At 44.6% G+C, this 7,003-nt stretch overlaps 1 pseudogene; it reads right to left on the minus strand.

Moving 5' to 3' along the window:
- Positions 1-5,733: 5,733 nt before the first annotated feature.
- On the minus strand, positions 5,734-6,693 carry LOC103256983 (annotated as a pseudogene).
- Positions 6,694-7,003: the final 310 nt, after the last annotated feature.

The following is a 7,003-nucleotide window of genomic DNA, read 5'->3' on the forward strand; positions in this document are numbered from 1 at the left end:
AATAAAAAGTGCACATATGTATTTTTATTCTCACAAATTTATTTTTAGAAAGTATTTTGGTAAGCATTTAAAAAATATTCTTGATTTCCTCTGTAATCCTTGCATTTTATATTTAACACTTCATCTGAAAAGCGGTTCGTGGACTTCAAAAGACTAACCAAGGGTGGGGTCTGCCTTGTGTTGTGGAAAAGGTTAAGAATACTTCCTTAACATAATGATTCACGCAGAAGAGACAGCTGTCACACATACACCCTCTTTATTGTAGCAACCCCCCCCCAGGCTCCAGACATACCAGGTGGATATGGCGGGTTTTAGCACCATATGCAACCCAGAACATGTTCCTGTCTGCAGGTGAGCCCAGCAGGTGGTGAGAAAGCCAAGTTAGGGCCCAGGCTCCTAGGTAACTAGAGTCCTTTGGACCTGGAAGGTCCAGATTTCACAGTTGAGGTTCCTCAGTGAATGCTTTGTGGGAGTGACTGCCCCATTGTAGCTGAGGATAAAAATGGTGAATTTTATGGGGTTTTAGATGACTCTCTTATCCCTTAAGGACCAGTACTGAATCATGGGCTACTAACCCCAACATGTAAAAAAAAACATACATCCATAAGAAAAAGAATACCTCATCAGACAAATAAATGAAATATAAGTGGGAAATTAGTATGACTAAAAAATATATGGGAAGAAGTATTTGGTCTCACTACCAGTCAAAGAAATGCAAACAAAGCAAGCTTTGAAAAATGCCTATCAATTTGGTTAAAGCTTTAAACAACTGACAAAACTCAGTTGGATAAGGATATGAGGAAATAAGCAATCATGCCTTGTTAGTGGAAATGTAAATTACTATTTTTGGGGGGGAAGTTTAGTTTAACAATATCTATTAAAATGCTCTTTGTACATACCCTCTAACTCAACAATCTCATTTCTAGGAATTTACCCCATAATTGCAAATTTGTAAATGAATATATGTACTAGAATGTTCATTAACCCCTTATTTATAGTAGCCAAAAGCAACCAGCCAACCAAAATTTACAAATTTTGGAAACAGACAAAATTTCCTATATGTTGCAGCAAGGCAATTCATTGGATATTTTGCTTTGTCTTCCTTGTGTGTTATTCCAAGAAGATGGGCAGGTTTCTTTGCCTTAGGGGAAGTATGTGTTGTAACTGTCTTCCTTGATTTTTGGTTTCTGGAAAGTAAGTGCATATTGAAATGGTTAAGCCAGGGAAAGAAAAAGTGAGTCAGAAACAGAGCAGCAGAATAGGGAGGCCCCGAGAGAGGACTCAGGTCTCTGTGGGTCTCCTGTATTATGGGGGTACACACTCTGCTCATGTGCCATGCTGTGGGTAGGAAAGGAACAGGGATATCTATACCTATCCCTGGTGACGATGCTGAGCCTGAGTCCTCTGACTCCACCAACCTTGACATAATGGCCAACTGGTAAACACCAAGGTCCCTAGACTTCAAAGAGGCATTCAGAAGGAAGGAATTTGTGTCTCCAAAGTACCTGGAGTGAATTAAAGACCAGAGATTGAACTAGTTTGCACTCCCACCCACAGTGTAGAGGCATTTCCTTTTCTCTGCACCGGCACCAGCGTCTGTTGTTTTTTATGAACGATGGCCATCCTTACCGGAGTCAGGTGGTATCGCAACGTGGTTTTGATTTGCATTTCTCTGATGATGAGTGAGGTCCAGCATTTTTTCATGTATGTGTTGGCTGTAGCACAGGGGAGGGATCGGCAGTTGGGAAACAACGCCAGGGGAGGGATGGGGAGCATGTAACAACACAAAGGTTCCTGGTTCTAAACCAGAGGAAGTGAGGACCAGTTGGAGGCCCAAACTTCAACTGCACATAGACTACTTAAGCACCTCATCCTGACTTGTTTATATGTTTATTATAAAATAAAGTTATAAAAAAGAAAACCCAGAGGATTTCTCTGAATATATAAGAATATTACGCAGCCATAAAAAAGAACAAAATCATGAATTTCGCAGCAACCTAGATGGAATTAGAGTTTATAATGCTGAGGGATCTGTCACAGAAACAAAGATCTGAGTATCACATGTTCTCACTCATAAGTGGACCTTGAAACTATCATAGTACTATAAGAAAAGGATTGACAGTGGTGGGAAACTATGGGGGGGCAGGGAGGGGAAGGGAGATGGGTTTAATGGTAGTCAATATCTGTCTGGGGACGGCAGGGGCGGTACACCTCATCAACAAGGGTACCTGCACAATGCATATTTGTATACCTAACCCTTAACTGTACCTCACAATATTAAAATAAAAAAATATGTATTAGGAAAAAAAAAAAGAATCCCTGGGAAAGGGAGGTATAGGAGAGAAGATCCTCAATAGTGATTGCCTTTGAATTTTTCCCCAGTCTGGATGGAAACTCATCCAAATGGGTGTCTAGATTTCTCTGTAACATTCCCATTGGAAATCGGCATTGTATCTTGAGCAGAGTAGAATTTAATTTGATTTAAAGAATTAACTAAATGGGGCATTTCCTGCACACCTAAGTTTTTTTATCTTGTGTCAACTCTGCTATTATATATTTCCTACGACCTGAATCTCTTTTCTGATAATTTTATGGTGAGAGGATTCACAAGGGATCAGATGACTATGTCTGTCCCATGCCAGCTGAGGAGAGAATATTCTCCATAAAGGCAATGTCCACTGAAACTAGAAACACAGAGAAGTTACCAAAAGAGTATTGATGTGGCTGTTACAGAAATCACTTGCAAACCTGAGGAAAGGCAAGGCTGCAATGTAGTTCCAAAGAACTAGGTCTACTGCTCAAAGAACAGAGTAAAAACACCTGTGAGTAGAGGAAACAGAAGGCTCAGGGAACCTGTTTGTCCAGTTTTCCACTCAGGAGGCAGAAGCTGGGTCAGAGCTTCTTCCAACGCAGCCCTGGGTGAGAGACTTCGGCTGCCAAGGGGTGTGCACTGGACGCTGAACTTGCAGAACTTCCACACCTTTTAAGTCATTGGGGCAGAATAGTTGTCCTTTGGGAGCCTGGCTCAGACAAGTGGACAAGCATCAGTTCAAACAAGAGAGAGTCATAAAGTATTTCACGTCAAGAGAGGGCAGTATGCAGTGGATACAGCCTTGTGAGACAGGATTTGAGAATCTCAAACTGAAGTCATTCTCACAGGGTTAACAAGAATTCTGGGTAGAGATGTAGTTATAATTAAGCATTGATTAGGCTGCACTTTGACTCACTTCCTTGTAACCAAAGGTCATGTGGCACTAGATACTGACAATTCACATCCCCATTGATCCTACAGTTAGGGGTTCTTTCATTACAATCACAAGGTTTTTATTTAAGAATTGCTGAAGATGCTTTTCAGATCCTGAATTCCAGCGAAACAGCTAATGCCAACAACCAGTCTGAAGACCCCCACAGAGGAACAGAATAACATGAGAATATGATTTCTTCATTTCACTGTCCCATGACTTCACCCTGTACTCTTCAACCGAACAACCATCTTCACACTTCAACCCACGTCAAAACCCTTAAAAACCCCAGCCTCAAGCTCCTTGGGGGGTTAGATTTGAGGTTTCCTCCCATCTCCTCATTCAGTAGCCCTACAATTCAACCTTCTCTTCTGCAACTCGGTGTCTCATTGTATTGACTTGGGCAGTAGACCTATTATGATGACAAAACTAGAAAATCCTACTGGCTCTGGTTCTGGAACTAGACTTCTGGGGTTAGTTTGAATGCAAATCTAATTGACTTTTATGAACTAAGTCTGGTCGCACCCATCCAAGCCTCGACCTCAAATTCATGGAACTGGAAAACATCGTCAAAATATGAAGAGTAACTAAACTGTATTTTCACTTCTTGGTTGGGGCTAGGGTGAGCAAGATGAATTACTGCATTGTTTCCTTACTTTCCAGTGTAAAGTAAAAGTCCTGTACAATCATTATTTCAGGATGGTACATGTAGGAAGAGCAGAACTTTGTTGACTTTGTGCTAAGTACTGTGTGATACATTATCTTATTTAGTTCTCTTGACATCTCTCTCAGGTGCACATGAATTTTCTGAAAAGGCAAAACCGAGGCTTGGCAGGATTAGGTAATTTGCACAAGGCCTCAAAGCCAGGTGGTGTCACACCTGGGCTATGAACTTTCGTCTGACTCCAGGGTCAAACCTTTTAAGCATTATAGTACACCTCCTGCAGGTTATCTTTCAAACATTTCAGAAAAAAATTGCTTTTGTTTGCTTGGTTTTTCTTTTTGTTTGTTTTTTACTAGGTCCCCAAAATGACTAATTTTTTTACTTCTGAGGTTATGCATAGAGCCAGAATAAATGGATTGAGTGTTAAAGCAGCTCCCCAGCTCTCCATCCAGGCTACTTCTGAAGGGTTACAAATGTGCCCCAGTTTTTTCTCTGAAGTCCTTAATGTTGAGTTAAAGATTGAGAAACACAGAGCTCCCAGGATGGCTACCTCATTCATGAGCAGCCTCTCACCTGTGCCTGTGTGCTACTGAAAACGGCTGAAAACCACTCCCTAGGTAACTTCTTTGCACTATTTTATTTTATGTTTTATTTGACGGGGTCTCATTCTGCTGCCCAGGCTGGAGTGAAGTGGCTTGACAATATCTCACTGCAGCCTCGAACTCCTGGGCTAAAGTGATCGTCTTACCTCAATCTCCTGAAGTGTTGGGATTATAGGTGTGAGCCACCACACCCAGCAAGACATTTCTTCATAAATTGTTAGGATTGTGATATATTCCTAGACTCATTTCCACAATCATCTCTTATTACATGCAAAAACCCAGTAGTATAACATTTGCCCCCCTATTTTGACTGTAATTTTCTTCAGGTACTTATGGCTAATACAAATCAAAACACATTGGGCTACTCTTTCTTTTTCACTAAACGTTTTCAATACTCTGATGAGGTAGGTACCATCCCTTACTCAACAAGCTCTCAAGAGATGAACTTGGTAGAGGGATATTTATAAAGATTGACGGAATGATTATTTATTTAAGGAATATGATGATTTTTCTTACCTGACAATTAAAAATTACTTTGATCTGAACAGAGTAGAAGAGCAAAAAGATTATAGACACAAGCTCTTCGTCAACTGAGAGAACCTAGGTCATAGCTAAAAATATAGCCTTAAACTGAAAATGCTGCAAAGGCAATTGGTTCTGTCTCTTTTTCAGGTTCTGGACACTCCTCCAAACGGGTGAGTCTAGATTTCTCTGTAACATTCCCATTGAAAATCGGCCTTGTATCTTGAGCAGGGAGAAGGCATGTGATGATGTGTGGTGCTGCTTGGATCATACTCGTGGGAACTGAGTGACTGCTGGACCTCAAGTTATCATCTCTGTGATCTAACTGGGGATAGGTAATGTGGTCCCTCTTGGCTGACATGTTCAGAGATCAACAGGACAAGCCATAGGCATTTGGCACCCAACCATCCACGTTGCAACTCTTGATTATATCAATCTTTTTTTTTTCCCCCCCAGTGGAGCTCAGATCTTTATTTTGGTGAGAACCAAAAGGGAACAAAAATTACAAGAGACAAACCAGGAGTGGATATGGATTGGGGAACATGGAAGATGGGTGCCCAGAACTCCTGGGGTGCCTTCTGGGACCGGGGAATCCTCCTGGAGCCTGCGGGGGGCGGGGGGGGCGTCCCCCAGAGCCAGGCCTGAGGACATGTCCACCTGGCCATGGGTTTCCCTGTGTGCAGAGGCTGACTGTGCGGGATGGTCAAACTGTGGCCTCAGCCGCAGAGGTCTCCTCCTTCTCCTCCAGTGGGCTGTAAGAGGCTTAGCTCTGGCAGGGCTGCTGCACGGGATGTGGCCTGCAATTGTGTAACTCCAGGGCTGGCCCAGCCAGCGCCACCTCCTACTTGTAGCTGGTGCCCTTGGTGTCCAGGTTGCCCAGGAAGGCAAACATGTCCCTCCAACTCACCTCCTCCTGCCTCTCATCGGTGCCACTGTGGATATCGATGACGTCAAAGAAGAAATACGGGCAACTGGAGCATCTTTTTCCTGGGCTCCATCAAGGGAAACTGGGGCTGGCAGGGTGGACGGTTGTAGACCAGGATGGTACGGATTGCATAGGAGGGTGGGATGGTTTGCACGTTCTCCGTGACTGGCAGCTCCGTCTTCTCTTGGAGGAGGCTGAAGAGACCCTCCAGAGTGAAATCAGAGCAGGAGGCTGTCTCCAGGTCATACAGGCAGCTGCCGAACTCGCGCGGGTCAGAGGTCAGGCCGGATGGTCAGGCCATGTCATCGTCGACCACCCTACCTATCGTGCTTGGGGCGCACGAACACTTCGAGCATCTTCTGGGAGACCTTCAGCACGTGGGTCTTGGAACCGTGGCACGACTCCAGCTTTGGCAGTGACATTTCTTCTGACAGGTCCAGGCAGATGGTCACCTTCTCTGGACAGTTGACCCTCGGCGTCCAGACCTGGACCTTGGGAGCAGGCGGGGGCACCTGCCAGGCCTCGGGGCCGGCTCCTGCAGGGTTGGGGCTGCCATCGGCACCAGCCGCCTCACCCTAACCCTCACTGGGGCTGCCCATGGTGACCTGCGTCCCCAGCCAGCGCCCGGTCCTCGGCCCGCTCGGGCTTGGAGCGCGTGTGGGGCTGTGGCTCTGCCCATCAGGCTGCTTCTTCCTCTTCCTCCTCCTTGGTGGGGCTGCTGGGCTCTGGCACTTCCATGGCTATGTGGCTGGATGCAGCAGGCACAGGGCAGCCAGCGTCCTCGCAGCCCTCACCTCCCTCGGGGTCAGCCTCCGGAGAGGCTGCAAGCCATCATCTTCACAACAGGAAGTTCAATCTGTTCTTAAGAAGAATTGGCCACTGGAAAATTGGGGAGAATTTTGGGCTTTGTAACCGAAAGTCATTATCAATGATGACAGTGGCTGATTTTGTTTTTCTAGTGCTTGCCACATACCAGATATTCTCCTAAGCAGTTTACATGTGTTCATTCATTAAATTTTGTCCCAAACCCTATAAAATATATCTTTAT

This window comes from Carlito syrichta, unplaced genomic scaffold (assembly GCF_000164805.1).
Source record: "Carlito syrichta isolate Samal-C Ts95f unplaced genomic scaffold, Tarsius_syrichta-2.0.1 Scaffold300035, whole genome shotgun sequence".
Taxonomy (NCBI): Eukaryota; Metazoa; Chordata; class Mammalia; order Primates; family Tarsiidae; genus Carlito; species Carlito syrichta.